Source organism: Leptonychotes weddellii, chromosome 13 (genome assembly GCF_054177405.1).
Source record: "Leptonychotes weddellii isolate Sample4059 chromosome 13, ASM5417740v2, whole genome shotgun sequence".
Taxonomy (NCBI): Eukaryota; Metazoa; Chordata; class Mammalia; order Carnivora; family Phocidae; genus Leptonychotes; species Leptonychotes weddellii.
In genome coordinates, this window is record NC_138381.1 from 21,166,301 (window position 1) to 21,190,021 (window position 23,721).

A 23,721-nucleotide genomic window follows, 5' to 3' on the forward strand; every position below is an offset into this window, starting at 1 on the left:
GGGGGAGACGAACCATGAGAGACTATGGACTCTGAGAAACAAACTGAGGGTTCTAGAGGGGAGGGGGGTGATGGGACAGAGTAGCCTGGTGATGAGTATTAAAGAGGGCATATATTGAATGGAGCACTGGGTGTTATACGCAAACAATGAATCATGGAACACTACATCAAAAACTAATGATGTAATGTATGGTGATTAACATAACATAATAAAAAAAACTAATGATGTAATGTATGGTGATTAACATAACATAATAAAAAAAACAGTGATATAAACTTGAAGAAAATGGGTGTTAGCAAAATAAAAAACAGTGAAGAAATGCCAAAGACTTAAAAAAAAAAAATGTTCCATCAGAAGTGGAGTCATCAAAGTCTACAAAGTTGATGAGCACCTAGAGATTTGAGGAGAAGCTAAAGACAAATGTCCTCTCTGAAAAGCTTAGGAGATTACAAATCATTCGTTAACAAATATTAATTAAGCATTAAATGAGTGTAAAGTACAAAAAGATATTTCCTTAAAGAGCTTATAGCCTAGAAGGGAAAAAAAGCATTCTCACACATACTATATTACTACTCAGCAGCAGTTGATGAAGCATAAACTATGTCTCAGAATTCCCCTAAACACTAAAGTTAGATACATAAAAGATGATCCCAGTCCCCAAAGCACTTATAATCTAAGTAGGTAGACAAGCAACGTATACGAGGCCATTTGCGAACCATACAAAACATTTATAAGTGAGTATCTTAATCTGATAGGACAAGAAGTAAATGCTCCCTGACTTTTGAGAATGAAGATTTACTTATAGCCTAAGACAATCAGGAGATGCTTAGGGGAGCAGAGGAAACCCAGAAACTGTGTTAAGCCTTGAAAGATGACTTAGAGTCAGGATCCATGGAGAGATGAAGTGAGAGAGTTCCCAGTCAGACACACCATACACAGAGAAGACAACGTGTGACTGACTTGAGCGTAAGAAATCTGTTCATGATTAACTAAACAAGTTACATATCAAGACAGGGTGAGGGAAGTTTTTTTTTTTTTTTTTACTGTCTGGAATTCTGCTACTGAACTATGTGTGTTTTAAGATGTATTTGTCAAGCACCTGTTGGCATGTGACACTGTATCGACTCCGCACAAAACCACTAATTGACTTAACCCTTAAGGCTAGATCCTGCCACCTCAGAAAACACCACCAACCAGGACACATGCTGAGTCTTTCTCCTCCCAGCCAGGGTTTCAAATCCTTTTAACTCTAGGAATCCAGGATTCCACGGACACAATGATCAAGGCAGAGCAGAGGAAAATGGAAATTGTAAACACTGGCAGAGTAGATGCTGAAATTATGAGCGGCCCCATCCCCAGAATGCTTAGAAGTGATTCAGTAAAGCATTTTCCCCCCAACATTTCTTAGTGATTCTACACAGCCTTGAAAATGAGGTCTTTCTGCCTCATTTTTCACAATTTCATGATACAGAGAAAAGAAACATTCAACTCTTTTGCAAACTGGAAAAGGAGTATGTTTACATTTCTTCCCATTCAACAATAACTTAGAGGTAGCTAATGAGATTTTCTTTCCTTCCCTGTGCTCCCAGAAGTCATCCATCCTCCACCAGGCAGAGTCTAGCCATGAAATTTTCTACCCAATTTGTGGTTTTTCAGACAGTTAGGAGAGGGATGAGAATGGTTTAGTAATGGGAGTTGCCATAAAACTTATAATTACAAAATTTGCTACAGTGCACACCATAATGGACTGTTTGCTTAAATCAAATATCTGTTGACTCTCTTTGAAGATAAATGATGTATTCTAGATCCCATTTTCCCCAAATATACATGGAGAGCATTTTTTCACAATGGTGGTTCTTCTATTTTTCTTGGGTACACCAGCCAGGCTGATTATAACAGGTACCTCCACTTCACTCAGGAACCACATGCTGAGCATAGCCCAATATCTAAGCCTAGCACTGGCCAGTGACACAGTCAATTAATACCTTCTTGTAAGACCCTCAGGATAAACAGACCCCTTATCTAACAGGGAAGCCAAGGGCATGCCAATAAACAAACTGAGCTAGCCCTGTATGACTGTAACATAATCTAACCTTTCTCTGCCTTAGTTTTTGCATTTGTAAGGTCAAGGAGTTGAGTATCTGTATCTCCAAGTTCTGAATCCTCTAACATCTATGATTCTAAATCTAAATCTAAATTTAGATTCTAAATTCTAAATCAAAATGAGAATTAAAATTAAGCCCCGGCTCAAGTTCTTAGACAAAGCTAGCTGCACAAAGTTTATCCCCTAAAGAACCTGCACCAAAGTCTTTAATGGAGAATTTCATGAATGTTGTAGAGGGATTTCCTCTCAAAATCTCTCCTTTCTCCTCTCTCTCCCATATTCTGTATTCTAGGTAATGTCAAGAAATGTGCTTTGAAGCTTGAAGACACTTATGAAAAGAGTGAGAATCACTTTCCTTCTCCTTCCTATTGTTAGCCAACTCTTAACTGTCCCCACAGGACAAGAGGTGTTGAGAGGATTAATTAGCTAATCTTTGTGAATTGCTTTGCAGAGGAAGAACACTACCCACAGTGTTAAGGAGCATTAATACTCGACTAACTTCACACCAAAGAATAAAAGCCCCAGAATAAGAACACATTTCAAGATTTGGAATAACTGAGAGCTCTGACAAAAGGGGACAGGAATAGGGTGATTCTATTTTGCTTAGTTTGGAAAATAAGGAAACCCAACCAAAAAAGATAGGACACTAATCAAAAAGATTCACAACAAAGACCTTAAACGTGCACATGCTCTGAAGGAGGAAATGGGAAAGGTAAGGAGTGAGGTACCTGAAGCCTACAGATTAGAAATTCCATCCTATGAAGGAAAGATAGCTGGGAGGTCAGCTCTCCCGTGGGGGCGGTGTGGAAGAACCACTTTGTGTCCCATTCTCCAAAGCCTTCTGAAAATCCCTCTTTCAAAGAGCAATCTGCTCCTACAAACCAGCAATGCTGTAACCAGCAGCAAGAAAGGACCTTTCTACAAGAGAGTCACTACTCAAGCCTTAGAAGGAATTCCACACCACTGGAAAGAACCTAGCCCCATTAGAACCAAGAAACTCAGGCTGATCCCTTCTGCTGGAAGAGGACAACTTTTCTTCTCAACTAAAAGTTAATGCTTGGGCAAAGTGAAGTAGAGAACTGAGGCATTTATCCTACCAATTCAGAACAAGAGCAATAATATACTGACTTTCTTCCTGGAGATTTAGGGGAAAGCCTGGGGCTAGCACTGTTCCTTGGGATGGGAGATATAGCAACCTTTTTTACAAACCATGGATTGTCAAACATGCCTACCTCCTGAGCTAAGGTTCTGGTCAATGCTGCCATTAAACCTGTAGAGAGCAAGGTGTTGGTAGCATGCTCAGAATCACCCTTCAGAGCAGCCTCTGCTATTCCAGACCCTTGCTTTGCAAAATAGGCTGTAAATCTCTACTTCCTCAATGCATTTCATCTAGTATGTGTAGATGGTCCACAAGGAGTTCCTAAATAATTAGACACTCTGTGAATGGGTAATATCTGTCAATCAACTAAAGCTTTTCCACAATGAGACAAAAAAGAGTCTGTGCAGGCACACAAGATGAGTTGGACTATTAAATGACTGACTATTCCCTTTACAGGACACATATTGAAGGACTGTTGGTATTTGTGGCTGGAAGAAACAGAGCATAAACCCAAGTGCCCCCATGTTGACTTCTACCTTTAGAACCTCAGAGAAGTTATTTAAGCATCCTAAAACAAATGGTTCTCATCTACCAAGTGGAAATTATAATAATATTTACCTCATAGAGTTGTGATTAAATGGAATTAGGCATGAAAAGCACTTAGGCGAGTACCTGCACTCAATAAATGTTCATTTTTTATAGTATTTGGATTTTTAAAACTTATTGTTAATTCTATTTGTACTCAGGAAAAAAATATTATGAAAATTTAGTTCCAATCCCATGAGCACAACTGTTTTCATTTTTCTATGTTCCCTTCCAATTTTTGTCCTTAAATATACATACTTTACACATTTATAATTACACTATGAATATGATTTTTATGTTTTATATTATAATTTAAATTATGCCATAAATACTTTCCATCGCATTTCAGTCTCTGTAATTACAGTACATAAGGCCTCCATGATGTGCATTAAACTGGCACACCAGAGTTAACAAGTTCCTCCATTGGGGAGTGGGGATTGTATGAGAAAGAGAACACTGAATTTGGACTAAAAGCATAGATTTCCCATTTCCTCCCTTTAAGCACATGCATGTTCAAGTGCTTTATTGTGGATCTTTTTGACAAGTGTCCTATCTTTGTTGGTTGAGTTTCCCTGCTTTCCAAACTAAGCAAAACTGTCCAAACTCTACCACTTGATTCGACTGTGCAAACTTAAGGAAACCATATTACTTCTCTAAACCTGTTCCCTCATTTATAAAATAAGGAGGAAAAACAAAACCACCTCCCCTAGAAGGTCATTGTGAACATGAAATGAGATAATTTATGTGAAAAGAATCTGTGAGCTGTAAATTAAAATACCCCTGTATGTTAATATATATATATATATATATATATATATCTCCATGTATTTTATAACTTTTTCTTTTTAATGATTTACTTGGCACCATTTTCCAAAGAGGAATTACTGTGTCCATGAGTAGGTCCATTTTTGTGACTCATGATAGGTATGGTTAAATTGCTTAAATTGAAAACAAATGGATAAAAGTATGCTTCGTCCACTACTCCAGTACTCTCAACAACTATATCCCAAACACAGAGATAAGCGTGTATATGCAGAAAGTGCATGTACACTTGTATGTGGATATATCCACATGTGTGTGTATATACATAATATATAATCGTTTGTTTTGAGGCATTGCCATGCCTGACACTAGAATTGGAGATGAAAACAGGAATGTAAATAAAACCTTTCTGTTTAATTCTTATTTTACCAGTACTATTAATATGCATTCAAAGTCATGGCATTAAGAAAAATATGGCAAAACCACATTTGCCATCCACAAAGCCTTTAAATGTGGAGGGAATACATATATACTTAGTCTGGAACATGTTCCTCATCCCATCTAAGTAACCCTGTCCTGGAGGGGATAGGTACCCACAAGAAAGAAGGGAAAGGAGAGATTTCCAAGGACAGGCTTTGGAGTGGGGTCCCTTAGGATGAAAATGAAGAAAAATGAGCAATGCCATTCAAGCATATCAGTAGCCAGTACTCCTGCTAAATGCACCACTTTCCATACCGTTTCATCTTCTTTTTAAGCCCCCCAACACACACACATACACACACACACACTATCTCTCTCTCTCTCTTAGTAAAAGCCCTTTAGGAAATGTTCAGTGTCCTCTTGGGTAGGGGAGCTAAGGCAAAGGGGGCCATGACCTTCCTCTAGGCGGCAAGGTCAGTGGGGTCAGTGTACCCCTAGTGGTCAGGTATGTAATGGTGCCTGCAAGATGACCGCACGTTTGTCCCCAGGAACACCAGCCCAGGACCAGGTGCATATCCTGAAGGACAAACATCTGAGGTTGAGTCCCCTTTGTGTTGAGGAGCGGTAACAGACAGCACACACATTCACAGCAAGACTGACCTCATAGAACCTTGTTTAAATCACTGTATCACATACAAACACTGAATCACAAGTGCAGAGCACCAACACCAAACTACATGACCTCAGGCCTACAGAACAGTCTTTTCAATCTGGGCCTCACTTCTTTACCTACTTACACCTGATTTTACTCACTTTGTGGAGCTTAGCAGTAGCTTAGGATGTCCTCCTAACGAAGACGAAGGTCCATGCATCAGACAAGAAGCACTTTGAATCTCAGCTCTATTTGAGAAACTTCGGGCCAGTTCCTTCACTCTTCTGACCCTTGATTTCCACATTTATAAAAAGGAACTAATTAAAACCTCCCTCATGAGATGCTCAAAGTCCCCTTAAACAATCAGAGTTGTGTTACTAAATACATTTTCTAAAACCCACACTTAGAGCCCAAGAATGCTGTGCCTGTTTTATATTACCACTTAAAAGATCTGCATGCTCATACATGAATTTGGGCTTTCATTGTTCTTTCCATAAAGTCTCTAATTCAATTTAGTAGCATTGTGGACACAAGGATTCAAGCTCTGGTCTCAATTACAGAAATACAACTCTCAAATGGAGAGCGGCAATCTCCTGAAACCTGCTTGGGCTCCCAGATGCAACAGCGCAGAACATCATCCCACCATGTTTACAACAAAAAACAGAGAGTCTATGAAGAAATTTCTCTAAATTGATATTCTTCCAGAGAATGGCTGCAGGAAAATCACAAGAAGAGTTTTTATGACCAATTTCACACCCCATCCTGCAGATGGTTTCAGTTCAGTGGAGAGTTATCAAAATCCTTATTGCCCTACCTCTTTTCTCTTAATTCCAGACAAAAATGAGTACAAAAGGAACTCTACAGATAAATATCAAGTTAAATCTCTGAGATCAACAGTCCATCTTCACAGGTTAATGTCCTTAAACCATGTGCATATCATAGAAAACTCTCTGTTCCCCTCTTGGCTCCTCTCATATCATTAAAGCATGTACAAATGTCTCAGTCACATTGTGTGACTCAAAATTGTGGGTATAAGGAAAAATTCTGGTCAGTGAGATATGAGGGAAGGCTTTGGGAAGACATTTGCATTTCCTGAAGGAGTTGATGGCAACTCTTCCTGTTTCTCTCTCTCCTCTCCCCTTCTCTCTTCTCCCTTCTTCCTTCCTTGAATATAGACATGTTGCCTGGAGCTGCAGCAGCCCTCCTGCAACCATGAGGAGTAGCAAGGAAAACTGAAGAGACTCAGCCCTAACATGACAGGGCCACTGCACTAAAGCTGGCAACCAATACCTTTCAACTTCTTGTCATGTAAAAAATAAATAAATCTCCATTTTCTTAAGTCCTTGTATTTGAGTATTCAACTGAATGAAATCCAAACCAATACACCCAATATCTTTCCTCTCAGTCAAGATGCTTTCAGAGCAGATGTTCTCCTTTACAGCTCCATGGGACTGGCTTCCACTCTTACACAGGCTCCTAATTTCACCAGTCCTCAGAGTATGACAGCGGTCACCTCTCAGGCTCTACAAACATGTGACATAAAGAACTGTAAACTCACCAGTCAGTAACCTAGGTCTGTTCAAGTTAGATTAGAAAAAAAGGCAGTCAAAACAGTATCAGAGCCTATAAAATACAGCATTCTTTAGATTAAAACATGTATCATCAACTTTAAAAAGAAAGACAGAAAGGCAAAGAAGAGAGAATGACAAAGAGTTACAAAAATATCTATCAACCTTCTCTCTCTTTTTAAATATTTTATTTATTTATTTGACAGAGAGATAGAGAGACAGCACAAGTAGGCAGAGTAGCAGGCAGAGGGAGAGGGAGAAGCAGGCTTCCCCCTGAGCAGGGAGCCTGATGCGGGGCTTGATCCCAGGACCCTGGGATGATGACCTGAGTCGAAGGCAGACACTTAACCCACTGAGCCACCCAGGTGCCCCGACCTTCTCTTTATCTTCATAATTAACAGGTACCATAGCTGAATACAATCCTTGTTCTTTACAAAGTCGATGGGAGAGGTTTGACAGAGAAGGCATTTAAGATATACCTTCATAACTGCTTTTGTTTTTTTATTTACCAATGTGTGCCACTGGGACCACCAGCACTTCTACTTCTTCTCTCTGCCTTTTCTCCCTCTCCTCTTCCTTCCCTAATCTGGGATATAAAGCAAAACCTACCCTCTCAAACATTCCAGCTCCTTTAGGATATTCATTGATCTTTACCCATCATCAATTCTTATAACTGCCTCCAATCTCTCTTAATAGACACTGTAATGACATATAACAAGCCGACCCCCTTTGCTGCATGACAGGTCTTCATAGAACCTTTTAAAGATGTTACTAAAAGTTCTATTTCTATTCAGTTCTATAGTTTGTCAATATACAGCTTCATTATAGCCCTAGGAATGCAAATGTAGCACAGTCAAGGGACCATAGGAGTACTTTGTGCAAGTTCACACCCAGGTACACTTTTATCCAGGGTATGTCACTTATATAAAAATCCAGGCTTGATTTGTCTGAAATAAAGGAACAAATTTTTTTCTACAGATAAGTCTATTCTTACTTTATTTACCAATTAAAAACTGTTAAGAATACATAAGTCTGGGAGCACCTGGGTGGCTCAATGGGTTAAGCATCTACCTTCAGCTCAGGTCATGATCCTGGGGTCCTGGGATCGAGCCCCATGTCAGGTTTCCTGCTCAGCGGAGAGCCTGCTTCTCCCTCCTCCTCTGCAGCTCCCCCTGCTTGTGCTCTCTCTATCGCTTGCTCTCTCTCTCTCTCTCAAATAAATAAATAAAAACTTAAAAAAAAGAATATATGATCTGTAGTTGTGATAAAATTCCATGGAACTACACACACACACACACACAGTGAATGTAAAAACTGGTGAAAAATAAGGTGTGTAGAGTGTACAAATGTCAATTTTCTGGTTTTAATAGTGATACTATAATTATGTGGGATGTTACCACTGGGAAAATCTAGATGAAAAAGTACATGGAACCTCTCTGTACTCTTCTTACAATTTCTGTAAGTCTATATTTCAAAGTTAAGGTGTTTTTTTTTTAATTATTCCATAGTCCAGAGAGAAACTTAAACTGACTCTCTTGGTATTCCTAGCACACCATTAATTCACACTGAGCTCTATCTTTGTTGTTATGTTACTTCCATGAATATCTAGTATCACAGGTCTTCCCATTTGTCCTCATATACTTGAACTTTTGGAAAAATACAAATCATTGATCTATCTCTTTTAAATTGTCTCACTGTTTTTTTGTTTTGTTTTGTTTTTTGGTTTTTTTTAAAGATTTTATTTATTTATTTGACAGAGAGAGACACAGCGAGAGAGGGAACACAAGCAGGGGGAACGGGAGAGGGAGAAGCAGGCTTCCCTCTGAGCAGGGAGCCCGATGCAGGGCTCGATCCCAGGACTCTGGGATCATGACCCAAGCTGAAGGCAGCCGCTTAACGACTGAGCCACCCAGGTGCCCCTGTCTCATTGGTTTTAAATTCATTGTTCTGGGCTGTGAAGATCTTGAATCTTGGTTCTGTTATCCAGGAAACTATCTCGACCTTTCTTCTGTCTGAAAATATGAGAATTATGTCTTTTGTCTTCATCAAGGCCAGAGGAATCCAGGTTGACATGGACTCATTAATCAGCATTCTTCATGTATGGTCACTGAGTCAACTATAAAAGTACTTTGATGTATACATCACTCAACTTTTATTTCTTCATTTTGTCCACAAAGATATGGCAAACTTTATAAAACATGTGGATGAAATCCTTATAAGAGAGTTTTGTGGCATTTCCCAAATCAGCCAATCTAGAAACTCCATTTAGATTTTAAAAACCATGAGCTCAGAGGCCATAAAATAAAAGAACAATAAATTTGACTACATTTTTTTTTTTAAAAATCAATGTGACAAAACAAAAAGCCATAAGCAAAGTCAGAGGAAAATCACGAACTGGAAAAACATTTGCAACATATGATGAACAAAGGACAATTTAATTTCTAAGTATCATTCAAATTAATAATAAAAAGTTAAGCAACATATTAAAAATGGACAAAGGATTTAAGGGGGGTTCATTAAAAAATATGAATGGTGAATAAACTTTTGAAATAATACTTAAGCTTCTTAATGAACAAATGCAAATCAAAACACAAGAATATGATGGATTTTCCTCAACTAGATTGGCAATTTTTTTAAATGCTAAAACCTAGTAGTGTCGATGTGGAAAAACAAGGATTCTCATGTTCTGTGCATATGTGACTATAGAACAAAAGAACCATATTGGAGAGTACTTGGCAATATTAAGATGCATGTACATTTTTACTGAGAACTTTACCTATAGGAATTTATCTTATGGATATACTTGGAAATATATACAAAATATGTGTACAACATTGTTTATTGCATCATTGCTTGCAATAGCAAAACAAACAAATAATATCCATGTTTTAAAATACCTATAGAACAGTAAAAGATACGGGGCGCCTAGGTGGCTCAGACAGTCGAGCATCCAACTCTTGATTTCAGCTCAGGTCATGATCTCAGGGTCCTGGGATTGAGCCAGAGTTGGGCTCCATGCTCAGTGGGGAGTCTGCTTTCTCTCTCTCTCTCCCCATTCCCTCTGCCCCTCCCCTCATTTGTGCGCTCTCTCTCAAATAAATAAATAAATCTTAAAAAAAAAAAAGAACAGTAAAAGATACGAAGGAAACCTATTCAACCATTAAAAATAATGAAGTAACTTTATGTGTGTGAACATGGAAAGGTCTCTAAAATACACAATTTATTTTTAAAGGCAAAGTGTAGAACAGTGTACTTGAAGAGAGAAAAAACAATCCTTTTACCTGTAAATATTCTTTTCCAGAAGAATACAGGGAACTTTAAGAAAGCTCTGATGGGCAAGAGAAGGGAGCTCAGTTATCTTGCAGTGGGATTATAGGCCATCTTTGTTTTCTTCTTTGTATTTTTCTGTATTTAAACATAAGGAATTATTCTTTAATGGCAGAAATAAAACAGCCCAGAGTCTATTTGGTGTATTTGGTTGTTAGTGGATCTCTTTTGGCTCCTGATACTCAAACGTTTTCTTTTTTAAGTGTTCATTGCCCAGCTACCTAATGAAGCATTCTAGATTTTTGCCAGAGATCAACACCAAGTTAACCAAAGTATAGTTTTCAGGATCCATCTAATTTTGATTTTTAAAAAACCAGGAAGACCTTTTTTTTTTTGCCAAACTACAAGTGTCCATGATTTCTTGGAGTACCATCAGCAGTTTTCTAAAGTCAGTAATAAGCTTCAATTTCAATATGCTGGAAGAATGATTCTAAAACTTTTGGGGTCTCAAATCCTTTTCAGAATCTGATGAAAGCCGATGACTATCTTCCTCCCTTCAAAACATAAGCATTGACAAAAATATTTGTGTCTTACACCAGAGGGTTCACTGACCCACTGAAGTCCACCCATGGAGTCCAGATTATGAATTCCCACACATTAGAATCACCTGGAAGACTTGTTAAAACACAGATTGCAGGGCCCTGGACCCAGCATGCCAGATTCAGTAGGTCTAGGGTGGACCCAAGAATTTCCAAGTCTAAGAAATTCCCAGGGAATTCTGACGCTGCTGGTCTGGGAACCACATTTTGGGAACCAGTACTTGAGGATATAATCCATCTGGCCCTGGAGATGTGAATATATTTGAAAATATGAGGGTATTTTCTTACTACTTTCTCTCTTCACTTGGCTTTCACTTCTCTTTAATCATATTTGTCCCTTCCTTTAAAATTTGACCACTTTTTGCCATGATAAGGCAACATTGGATGTTATGATGTTACCCGGTCTAACACCCGGCCATCCTCAATTCTTCAGGCTCCACAAAATACCTCATAAACTATTCTTATTCTTAGCATTTTTCACAAGCTCCAGTTTATTTTCCTCATTACCGTTCCTGACGTTTAACTCACACGCATCCTTTTGTATTTATCTTTGCTGTGTATTTACCTCCATATTGTGTATGTTTTGGAGTGAGGAGGATGTATTTCCATCAGAACTCTCTAGAGAACTCCCCACATAGTCTATTTTTATCCTTACTGGGATAGGTTTTTTAACTTGAACTGCTGCCCTTTTAGAGTCAAGGCCTTGGGCTTATTTTTGCCTTTCCTTTTGGACCCTCCTTTTCAAAAAGCTGGAGTATGTGCACACCTTGGCAGTTGTAGGCTTCACAATGATGTTTTTCCCCCAAATTTCCCACTGTCTCACTAATGAAATTCCCACTCTTTGGTGAAAAATTTAGTCAGTCCAGCAGTTCCTTCATTGCCTTCTTTCTCTTCTCAGAGATGACACTGTCCTTAGTGAGGACCAGTCAAGAACTGGTTATGGCAAATTAGGGGGAAAGGTCTGATGAACATGAATTCCTCATCATGCCCCCGTGTCCCCAGATGGTTTTACAATCTGCTTTAGGAAAGCATCACCATATCCTCTGGTGCCCACTTATGTGGGCCCTCTATAAAATGCTCCGAAGAATGCCTCAGAGCAAGGCCAGGCTCTCCTACATTTAAGAAGAGAGGAAGTTGGAAGGAAAAGTGTCAGTCAACTGGAGAGTATGTGGACCCAGCACCTAAAACATCCACAGAGTGGTCCTGAGCCTGAGAGGTCGGTCAGTCTACCTACATAACCACGGGCTCTTTCTTCTTCCCGGTGTGCAGAGTTTCCAATTACTACAGTAACAAGTGACCACAAACAGTGGCTTCCAACAACACAAATTAATTATCTTATAATTTTAGAGGTCAGACATTTAGATCAAAGTGTCAGCAGGGCTGCATTCCTTCTGGAAGCTTCAGGAGGAATTCATTTCCTTACCTTCCCTAGCTTCTAGAGGCCTCCCACATTTGCAGGCTCAGGGCCCCTTCCTGAGATTGCTCTGACCCTGCTTCCATCATCACATGTCCTACTCTGCCCCTGAGCCCCGCCTTCCCTCTTCTAAGACGAAATGGGGCACATTCAGGATGGTATGGCTATAGACCTCCTCTAAGGACCTTTATGATTACACTGGGCCCACATGGAAAAATCCAAGCTCATCTTCCTAAAGATCCTTAGTTACATCCACAAAATCTCTCTTGCCATCTAAATTAACATATTCACAGGGCCAGGGACTAGGACATGGACACCTTTGAAGGACCATTATTCAGCCTACCACAAGGCCCCAAAGCAAAATGCAGATGTGAACTCAAATGTAATGAATTTTGGTTTCCCCAGTTTTTAAGTCATTGCAAGAATGTTGCCTGAGAGGTCTAAATTCTGCATATTATTATTATTATTATTGGCCGTTTTATGAAAAGAGAAAAGTCATCCATATCAGAGGGGAGAAATATAAGAGCTAATATCTGCTCCCTCCACAAAAAAGAAACAAATGACTTAAATTTCACGCCCCCCCATCACCACCACCCTAACCTTCTGTTGATGAGCAATCTCTGTTTAATTTAAATTGAGAGCTCATTGGGGAAACAAAAGTGGGGGGAGGGGAAAGATAATTCTGTTCTCCGACAACACTTGCTTCTCTCAATGGTGCACAGTTAAAAATAATAATGATGATAGTAATTATTCCTGCCTACCATGTTCAGTACAGGTCACACCATCATCCAGAATGAAATAATAAGCAGACACACAACCCCATACTGGAATACGCAATCATCAGAAAGCCGCTTGGAGCCAGAAGAAAAAAATAGAATGTGATCTCCTGTTGGGCTGTTCAAGGCTGCGGAGCCCTAACAGTCCCAGCCACAACAGCTGCTGTTGGCCATGGCTGGGAAGGGGGGTGAAGAGGGGTGGCTCTTAGGTCCCCACCCTGTGCCCCGCACAGTGGGCACCATGAATAGGTGTTAAGTGCTTAGGTCACAGGAGCACCCAGGGACTCCCCATCTCCCCAGACAGGTTGAACAACGCTGCCAAGTGATGGTGAAAAGCTCTGCCCACCTTCCCCCAGGACAACCACTAGCTTCCAAGCAGCGGGATTTAATTCAACGGCTCCCACGATGGCTTTGGAAAGTGATTCCTCTAAGAATGGACCATTGTTGGCAGCACATGAGGTGGCCTTGACTTTGCATGCCAGCTCCCATTACGATGTGGAAAAAAAAACATGTATTCAGAACGGCAGAGGGGTCAGTAACATGAAACTGAATGGCCTATGCCAAGAATAATAGCGAGGTCAGAGCTAGCACAGTGAGCTTCCTGCTGGCCGGGGGTGGGGGGGGGCGGGGGGGGTGGGGGGAAGCATCTAAAAAAGGTCTCTTCAACACAGTTCAGAGGCAGCAGCCCTGCTAAGGATAGTCCTATCCTTGCTTCCTTGGTATTCCCACAGCAGAAGAGAAAGAGCCCTCCAGGAAAGCAAGATGGCACAGCGGTCAAGCAGATGTGCTCTGCAGCCAGATGGCCAGAGTTCAATCCCTGCTCTTGGTGTCTAAACTTGATGGTGAGACTTCACATCTGTCTCAATAGTTAGAAATCCAGAATCCACCCTTTAGTGTAAGGTTGGCTGCCATCTTAAAAGCCTTGTGAAGTTTGGCAGAGTATCTGATCTGTCTATAAGTTGGTCATGATGTTGTGAGTTCTATGTGAGATCATGTGCACAGCATACTTAGTAACATGATGTGGTAAGCCCTCAATAGGCGATAGACATCTTTCATCTCTATTATGGTTCTTATCACCTCATCTTCTAATTTTATGACATGTTTCTACTTTGCCCACTAAGTGTTCTTTTTAAATAAAATGTGAGTTCCTCCAGTTTCATTTTATTAATGGCTACATCCCCCAGTACCTAGTACAGTAGAAGGCACTGAACTGGCAAGAAACAGATAATCTGGTGAATTAATGAGTGGTCAAAGTAACTGGGAATGATTAGCCTGAAAAAGAGAAAGCAGGCTGAAAAGAAGGATCTATTTCACAAAGCAAAAAGGAAGGGCTCTTATTTGGAAGACGAGAGCTAGCTAATTCTGGGATGTCCAGAGAGAAAACCAAAATTGGAGATGGAAAGTTACAAGGAAATTAAAGTGGGATCCATATAAGGAAGAATTTTCTTAGAATTGAACAGGTGGATAGAGGAAGAGGCAGCTGCCCTAGGAGGAGGAATGGGGCTCTGCTTTGAATACCACTCATTAGGGCTGGGAGTCCTGCTTCCTGAGGTTGGGTGGGAATAGATGCCATCCAAAGCTGAGATTTAATGAGTCTATAATAGAGGAGTAGCAGCAAGGGGACACCTGTGTTCACTGTTGAGGAGTGTAAAGAAAAAGAACATGTGCTCTACCTTTTCCCTCCTAAATTCCAAACTGATTCCAAAATAACACGCAGAGAGAGAGAGAGAAGAGAAGAGAAGAGCTCTTTGAGGTTTCCTCTCTATTTCACTGCAAAGATTTAAAAAAAAAAAAAAAAAGACGTTCCCATGTGGGAAATGAGCAATAAAGTCAGAGATGGGCCAGCATGGGGGAGAAAAGCATGGATGTGCCAAAGCCTTAGAAAGAAATACTCTCCACGGAGACGAGGCCTTAGGAAAGCATCGCCCTCTATATCTGCCAAGGCCGGCCTCCCCTGTCTGCCAAGGCAGTGCGACTCCCACCAGCTGGGGCTGCCCCACAAGCCAGAGAAAGCCAGCCACAAAGGAAGGACATTTGCCCAGACAGATAAGGGATAGCCCGAGGAATTCTGGCCGCCCTCATCTGGACACTAGCCTTGCTGGCTCCAGGGTCCGTGCTCGGTGTGGCCAGCTTGCAGGGCTGCACTCCCAGCCCAGGAGGCACCAACAGGGACTTCAGAGGCCAACCTCCCGCAGGAGTTTCCACTGGCTGTTTGCACGCCCCTGTTTTCACATGCCGGCTCTGAACTCTCCGACCTCAGAGCAGGCAGCTTTCTAGGCTGCCCATGGGTGCTAATTATAGCCAGGCCCCTGTCCCAGCACTTCCTTTCTCACGGGCCAAGAGCGGAGCCGGGCTGTGTTGTCACACCTGTGCTGGTTATAGCGGTTTCCTATGACTCGCGGTGCCCTTGGCTGTTAGTTAAAGGGCAAAGCCACAGGTGTGGCTGGGCTGCCTCTGACACAAGTTCTCCCCTCTTCCTCCCTGCCTCCTCTTTCTTCCTTTCTGCTATCGTTCCCGGCCCCCACACTCTTTGACCTCCTCCTCCTTTCCACTCTGCCCTTCTCTAGAAGTTTCTATCTCCCTTCCCTTTGCCTCAGGCCTAGAGGCATCAGAACTCCTGTGATAGTTCGACATTTTGACCTCCACCTGCAGGATCACATTTTTGTTTCAAGAAAATGCTTATGCACCTGGTCAGTGCACCTCCATACCATGTGTGTGGTGGTCTGCCCGAAATTCTATGGTCCAGAGATTTCACTTCCCTCAGTCATTTTTACTCTCATGTCCAGCATCTCTCAAAACGGATGTCACTCATGTTCTCCATCCTTCCAGAAGAGCCTCTCAAAATATGACAGGACACCTGTGGGCTGGAGCCCTCACTCTCACCTTCTCAGGCGCTTTGCGGCAGCCTCCTCTCCCTCATGGGTCATCAACCTCTCCCTCTTCTTGATTCCTCCTATCAACCCACAAACATGCTCTAGGGTTCCCCCTTCAAGGAAGCAAAGTGTCCTGTACCTCACATCCGCCTCGACCTATCAGCCCATGACACTGCCACACTTCACAGAAAATGTCTTGAGAGAGCAGTCTCCAGGGTCTCCATTCCCTCTCCTCCCGTTAGCCCAGCCACCTATTACCTTGGTATTTTCATCCCTCCCCTTGGTTGCAACTGCCTTTGCCAAATCACAGATGAGCTCCAAGATGCCAGTTTCAATGTCCCTTCTCTGTCTTCATCTCGCTCAGTCCTCTCAACAGCTGTTGATATGGACGGACATTCCTCTTCCCAGAAACTTGTCCCTTAAATTCTGTGAGCCCACATGCTGGGCCACTTCTGTACTCAAGCTCTAAACGAAGGAGCCTCTCACAGCTCATTCCCAAGGCTTCTCTTCTGTCCCTTTTAAAAGGATCTCATCTTGCACGAAGCACTGGGTGTTATAAGCAAACAATGAATCATGGAACACTACATCAAAAACTAATGATGGGGGCGCCTGGGTGGCTCAGATGGTTGAGCGTCTGCCTTCGGCTCAGGTCATGATCCCGGGGTCCTGGGATCGAGTCCCGCATCGGGCTCCCTGCTCCTTGGGAGCCTGCTTCTCCCTCTGCTTCTCTCTCTCTGTCTCTCATGAATAAATAAATAAAATCTTTAAAAAAAAAAAAAAACTAATGATGTACTGTATGGTGACTAACATAACATAACAAAAAATAAACTAATTAATTAATTAATTAAAGGATCTCATCTGTTCCCGTGGCTTTAAGTACCTTCTATGCCACCTTTTCAATAGATACAGCTCCAATCTCTCTACTGCGCCCCACGTCAATATCCAATAGGCACCTGCAAAGTATCCTAGCTAAATCGAGATTGTCAGAATTCCTTTCCAAATCTCTTCAGAAGTGTCTACTGTCTCAGGAAACAGCAGCTCCACTCAGCCAGTTACTTGAGGCATAAACCTAACTCCCCCTTTTCTTCACTACCCCACCCAATATCTAACCCATCATCAAGTCTTTTTTGCTCAGCCTCCAAAATACAGTCCAGATCTCCTCACCACCCCCACGGCCTCCCCTCTAGACTAAGACATCTTCCTCTCCATAAAGACAAGTACAATACACATTCTCTGTGCTTCCTTATTGCATCTTGCCCACCTTTAAGTCATTCTTCACACACAAAAAGGAGGAATCCTTGTAACACATTTGTCTGAGCATGTTCCTCCTGTTTTACAGCCTTCCGGTGGCTTCCCCATTGTTCCTAGAACAGAACCCAACACATAGTAAGAGCTCAGTCAATAGTTGTGGAATGAATGAATAAATGAATACTCAGCCAGGTTCACATGACCAAAGCACAAGAATGGATGACTTTAAGTTGCCAAAGAGAGCTGCTTTTGTTGTTCAGGTTTGATGATTATTTGATGGATAAATAACACCGACCATTTATTAAATGTATCCAGTACTAAGCTGCAGAGTTGGGTTTATCCTTCTCCCTTATTTATAGGACAACACAGCCAGTGAGAGCCAGAGTTGGGATTGAAGCAGAGAACTGCCAGATTCCATCTCACATTCTCTCCATTCAGTTCAGTCACTCATTCCACAAGTGTTTATGGAGAACCAATTATACCAGGCACTCCGCAAGGCACTGGGGAATGAGAGAGACGGGGTTCTTATCTTCAGGCAGGTTATATTCTGAGGACCATCCTCTCCCCAATAGGAAATTAATAAATGAATGAACAAAAGAACTAAGTCAACATTTTTAAATGGCCTACTATGTGTCAAGTGCCATGGAAGGCATCAGATATGACAGTTATACTAGGGAGTCCCTAGCCTAAGAGGCTCTACTAACCAACCGCTTAACAAGCTCCCCTTGACCTACCCGTTTCTGACTAACCATATGATCTGCTCCGCCACATCGTCCATCACACCTTCAAATTATTCCTAATGCCAATATTGTTCAACCATTACGTTGTTCACATACAGTGTCTAGACATCGAAATAGATGTCATCTCTGCCCAAGTTGGCATTAGGTACCTTGGCTCATAAACAGAGCTTGTCTTAAACCCTGAAGCGGTCGGAGCAACCAGAATGTGCTTGTATTTCCGGGTGAGGCTTCAAGGGATGACATTTGATCTGGTCCTTCATGAATGGATTGGATTCAAACACAGGGGTGCAGTAACACTATTCCAGGTGACAGGAAGTGTGAACCATGACCTTTCTTGACAAATGAGGAGGAAAAATGGGGGAAAGGTTATAAGGAGTATGTAAGATGTTGGACCAAAAGCACTTTCTGAACTATAAATCTCTGTATCAATCTGATGGATCATTGCCTAAACTACACTCTAAAAATCACCCCTCTGCACTAAGGTTTTATTTCTTCAATGACCCACATCCCCCTACCCCCAAATCAATTATATCAGGAAGAAGAGTGTTTAAACTGCTGGTTCCCAACTTCATGTTCCCTGAAGGAGTTACCTGTTTTGTTTTGGTTTTTTTTTAATTGAAGAAAAATGCATGTAACATAAAATTGACTGCATGTAACATAAAATTCAGTAGCACTTAGTACATTCACAATGTTCTGCAACTACAACCTTTATCTAGTTCCAAAATATTTGTATCACTTCAAAATAAAACTCCATGCACATTAAGCAGATACTCTCCATTTACCACTCCTCCAGTCCTTGATATCCACCAATCTAGTTGCTGTCTCCACAGATTTACCTACACTGGACATTTCATATAAATGGAATCATACAATATGTGACCTTCTGGATCTGGTTTCTTTCCCTTAGCATACTGTTTTCAAGGTTCATCCATGTTGTAGCATCTATCAGTACTTCACTCCTTTTTATGGCTGAATAACATTTCATTGTATGGCTATACCAAATTTGTTTAACCATGCATCATTCACTGATAAACATTTGGGTTGTTCTACCTTTTAACCATTGTTAATGGTGCCATATAAACATTTATGTACAAGTATCTGTTTGAACCCCTGTTTTCAACTCTTTGGGGTATATTCCTAAGAGTCGGATTGCTGAGCCATAAGGTAACGCTATGTTTAATTTTGGGGGGACCTGAAGGCATCCCTATCCTCTAGTAAGGGGAATATGGGGCACAGGATCAGGTTGCTGTGATGAATGAGGGAAAGCCATAAGCCACAGAGCTCTAGAAAGAATGGAAGATGGTGCTGCCCTGAGTGGATTCCCAAGGTGTAGAGAAAAGGAGGGAAGTATCTTGAAGGTCCCTCAGGAGAAAGAACCAAAGCAAAGTGTGCATGCAAAGCATATGGGAGAGGTTCAACAAGAACACAGATGTATGGAAGCCTGATGGGTAGGAAAGAGGGAGCAAGATACACCCTAGCTTTCCAAAGAACTTTCCTAGAGCTGTGGTGAGCTTTCAAGTTGGGGACTCTAATCCTCTTAGCTCAGAGCTATTTAAGTTCCTCAGACCCAACAGCTTGGCACCAAATTGTTTCATGTATTTGCAACCTCATACTGTTAACTCTCATATAGCCATTAAATTGGTCATGTAGGTTTGTCTTCCCAACTCCTTCCTGATTTCTTAAAGAGCTGGGACCCTAACTACTTATTTATTTGTTTGTTTTTAAAGATGGAATGCTTCACAAATTTGTGTGTCATCCTTGTGCAGGGGCCATGCTAATCTTCTATCATTCCAATTTTAGTATATGTGCTGCCGAAACAAGCGGTATTTATTTATTTACTTACTTATTCATTACCTTTCGTACTGTTTAATACAGTGCCTCAGCAAACAGGTCCTGAATAAATGCAAGTTGCTTGCTCGCCTGACTTTTAAAATCCTATAATGAGTATCTGTTTAATACAGAAACTACAAACTACTCTAAACTCAGTTTTCTGCCTCTTACCTGTGCAATTTGCTCTTGATATTCCTGCTAAAAGCTGCAAGATCGCTCCTGGTAAGCCTTTGTCAAGCACCTTCATTCTAAACGTAGGCATTCTCTTGTCACTCCTTATCCCCAGGTAGTCAGAGAGAGGATGGAGATGACAGCTGAGATAGTTGGGCCAACTTCAGTTATCTATTTCACATACATGGGATTTGTGCCTGGAAACCACAACTTCTTCCTTCATCTTCCACTTATGGGGGGTAGGGATGCTGAAAGACACAGATTTAAGTTTGAAGTCTTGTCACATGTCCAAGTAATCATATGTTACCAGCTTTTTATCATCCCATGTAAAGGACTATATTTATCAACTATTATTGATGTAGTAGACTATTAAACAGGCCTGCACACTCCAAGGTTAAAAGTTTAAGACAAATGAGACTTAGAGCAGTCATTTCCCCAGAAAGTGGCAGAAGCTGAAAATATGAAAAAAAAAAAAAAATTCAGGGAGAGTTTAAGCCTACATCAGTGACCCATCTACCATGTTATTATGAGTCCCATTTAGTAGTTATATATGAGGACACTCCTAATCTTTGAATCTAACAACCTGGGGGCCAACCACTTTTTCCCATAATTCTTCACTCTGCGTACCCACGGGACAGAAATCTGAACTGAGGTAAAACATAGAAGGTAGTCTTGGATTTGTCCAGGATAGAATTTCATCCATCTCAAACTCATGCCCATGTACCTTTAGAGAGTGCTGGAGCTTGGCCATCTGTGCCCCCACAAGAGTGACAATTTTGGGGGAGTAGAATGAAAGACTGTCCTTGTTACAGCTCATGCGTGTGCGCACACCCGCGCGTGTGTGTGTGCGTGTGTGCGTGGTGGGGGCAGAGTAGGCCGGGAAGCGCATCTCATTTACTGCTGCTGGGAGTGAACGCTGAAAAACCTCTAATGAAGGGAATTTGACAAAATTTACCAAATGCACACACCCTTTGATCCAGTGATTCCATTTTAGGCACTCATCCTATGTGCATGCTCTCACATGCTTGAAATGATGTATGTACTACAAAGTTTTTCACTGCAATGATGTTTGTGAAAGCAAAAAAAAAAAAAGGAAATACCCTCAATGTCCTTCAGTCATAGACTGAAGGTTTAGACGCCATCCCCACGAGCACTGCTGGCCATAGTCCAAACTCCTCAGTCCAGCGCCAGAGCCTCTGACACAGTCTCCCAGCCCAACCTCCCAGCCTCGCACCCGACTCTCTCTGCAGGAATCCCACCCTCCATGCAAACCTTGAGCTCCTGGCAGACGGAGACCCTGCCTGAGGCAGTTCCACGAGTACCTGCATGACACAGAGCCCACCACATGGATTGGTCAGTAATTACCTGTGGGTGAATAGATGCCTGAATGATCAGTCCTTTAAATGCCTTAAAATGCTCCAAGTCCTTTCTCTATGTTACTCCCACCCTCTGGAGTACCCTCCCTTCCTCCAGTGAAACCCCACTCATCCCTTAAGTCCTAGTTTAGTGACCCTTCCCTAAGCCAATACACTTCTGTCTCATTCCTATTCCCAGAGCTCTTTATCCAGTTTCCATCACTGGGCTGCTCCTTTATACTCTCATCAGTGCATATATCTGCAACCCCTATCAAAATACAAAATCCTTGAAAGCAAAGAGTACTTCATATTTATATCTCCAAAGCCTGTCATGTTTTTGACATGTGTTCGGTACTCAGTAGATATTTGTTGTTAGGAAATAAACTGTGAGGAAAAGAGGGAAGTTGGAGAATTTCCACTCATCACCTCCTATTAGCTCAGAAATATAAATTAGCATTTCAACTAAATTAATTGCTACCTTCTGACTCCAGAGACCCTGGCCTTTGGGACTAAGATAAAGCAAAACGATTTTAATGGAGAGGACGATGCATGGAGTCACTTCATCATTTCCAAAATCCACTTATTTTTTTGAAATGGACCAGAATTCAGAGCGTTTTTCTTATCAGCTGAGCTTCCCACAGTTCTTTATTGAAACATGACTTTTGAGCTCCATAGCTACTGAATCCCCCATAAGGAAACTTACCAAGTAAAGAAATCCATACCAAAATAAAAAATCAGCCACATGTAGGGAAAGCCTGAAGTTGGGGCAGCTGCCCCAGGTTGATGTAACCACAGTGACTAAACAATGAACTATTCTGCCCTCTCTTCGTTGGTGAGGAAAGTCCTCAAAGAGGCAAACGCTGATGACCAGAAGCCCCACGCTGTGCGGAAACCCAGACACTGGAGCAATTTTCAGCAGCAATCAAGATCCTAGCCAGAGGAGCACCGCATACCTGCTCAGCTGAGGGGCAGACCTGCCTGACTAGCTCGTGGCAGCAATTTAATTGATTTATTTATGAAGAGCCCATATGAATGTACTTCCTAAATCACTGCTCCTACTCCAAGGCTGCAGTTTTAATGTTATCACTGCCCACTCAGCGGGAGAGACAGGGAGACTTCCCCATAACTCACAAAGCTCCCAGTCCCCAGAGATTCATCACACTTTGATTTACAGCACCCTACTCCAGGAGGGAACAAAGGTGCTATTCCAGTGGGCTCATGGCTTATTCATTCATTCTCTTGTTCGTTCGTGCCACATAGGGTTTATTGAGCATCCACCATTGCCAAGTGCCATGCCCCCATCATAGGACAAACAAAAATGACAAAGGTACAATTCCTGACTTCAAGCAGCTCTTGCAGTCCAGTCAGGAGGGTAAAACATGTATATAATTAACCCAAATAAATGCTAGCACTACAGACTACAAATGCTTTGCATGGTGTAAAAGGTGGCTAAGGGAGATTGGAGGATGAAGAATTCTCTTCTGGTTGGGTCCCTCTATAAAAGTGTTGTGAAAGAGACGGCCCTTGGACAAAGCTATACAGAAAACCTGTAGAGCATCCTTGAAGTTTCTGGGGTCAAGAAAGTCACTCAAGTAAGCCTAAGGATATAATGAAAAGGCTACCCAATTGGGATGGGAGGGATCTGGGATCTTGTCCTGTAGTTGCCACTTGGGAATATGTGATCTCAAGCAATGACCTTGGGGCATCACTTTCCTCATCCAGAAAAAGGAGGGTGAGTCAGGTCATCTCTAGAGCCCATTGAGGGCTACACTCTGCATGATCTCTCAAGGCTCCCAGATTCGGAGGTGAGGAGTCAGGAAGAAAGAAAGGCAAGTGGTTAGCTAACTCTTAACTGTGTGCTTCTGTGCAGGGACAGATGTCTCAACTCTACCACTGCAGAAGTAGGAAGGAAGGAGATTTGAGAGAGAGTTGAATTTTGCCTTTTCCACTTGTCCTCAACTGACATGGCTTTGTGAGGACAGTAAAGGAGGCAGGCTGGGTGAACTACATCCATACTCCAAGAGTCCTAGGAGAGAGGCACTGTCGAGAAAGCACAGCCCGCAAAGGAGATGGCAGAACAGGGCAAAAGGATGATAAGGGGCTAAGTCCCAGAGTAGAGAGAGCACTGAAAGGACTTCCTCTGAGGAAAAAGTCCTCTAGTAATGACCCTCATGCCTATTTAAGAGCAGGATGCCCAAAATGCAAGAAACTGGCAGCCACCTCTCTCCCTCTCTCTCTATGCCTCCCTCTCTCCCCCC

General features: G+C 41.8%; 1 protein-coding gene, 1 long non-coding RNA gene and 1 pseudogene across 2 annotated transcripts in view; all 3 read right to left on the reverse strand.

Moving 5' to 3' along the window:
* The window catches only part of ELAC1 (elaC ribonuclease Z 1), a 470,823-nt gene that overhangs the window by 131,090 nt on the left and 316,012 nt on the right, over positions 1-23,721 (reverse strand). The gene's annotated exons all lie outside the window — the stretch shown is intronic.
* LOC115936879 (uncharacterized) lies at positions 10,403-20,456 on the reverse strand. The gene is made up of 3 exons (XR_004072267.2): positions 20,109-20,456; positions 17,381-17,483; positions 10,403-10,595 (listed from the first exon to the last, which is right to left on the reverse strand). It is a non-coding gene; the product is annotated as an uncharacterized LOC115936879 (long non-coding RNA).
* Positions 19,829-19,929, reverse strand: LOC115936880 (U6 spliceosomal RNA; annotated as a pseudogene).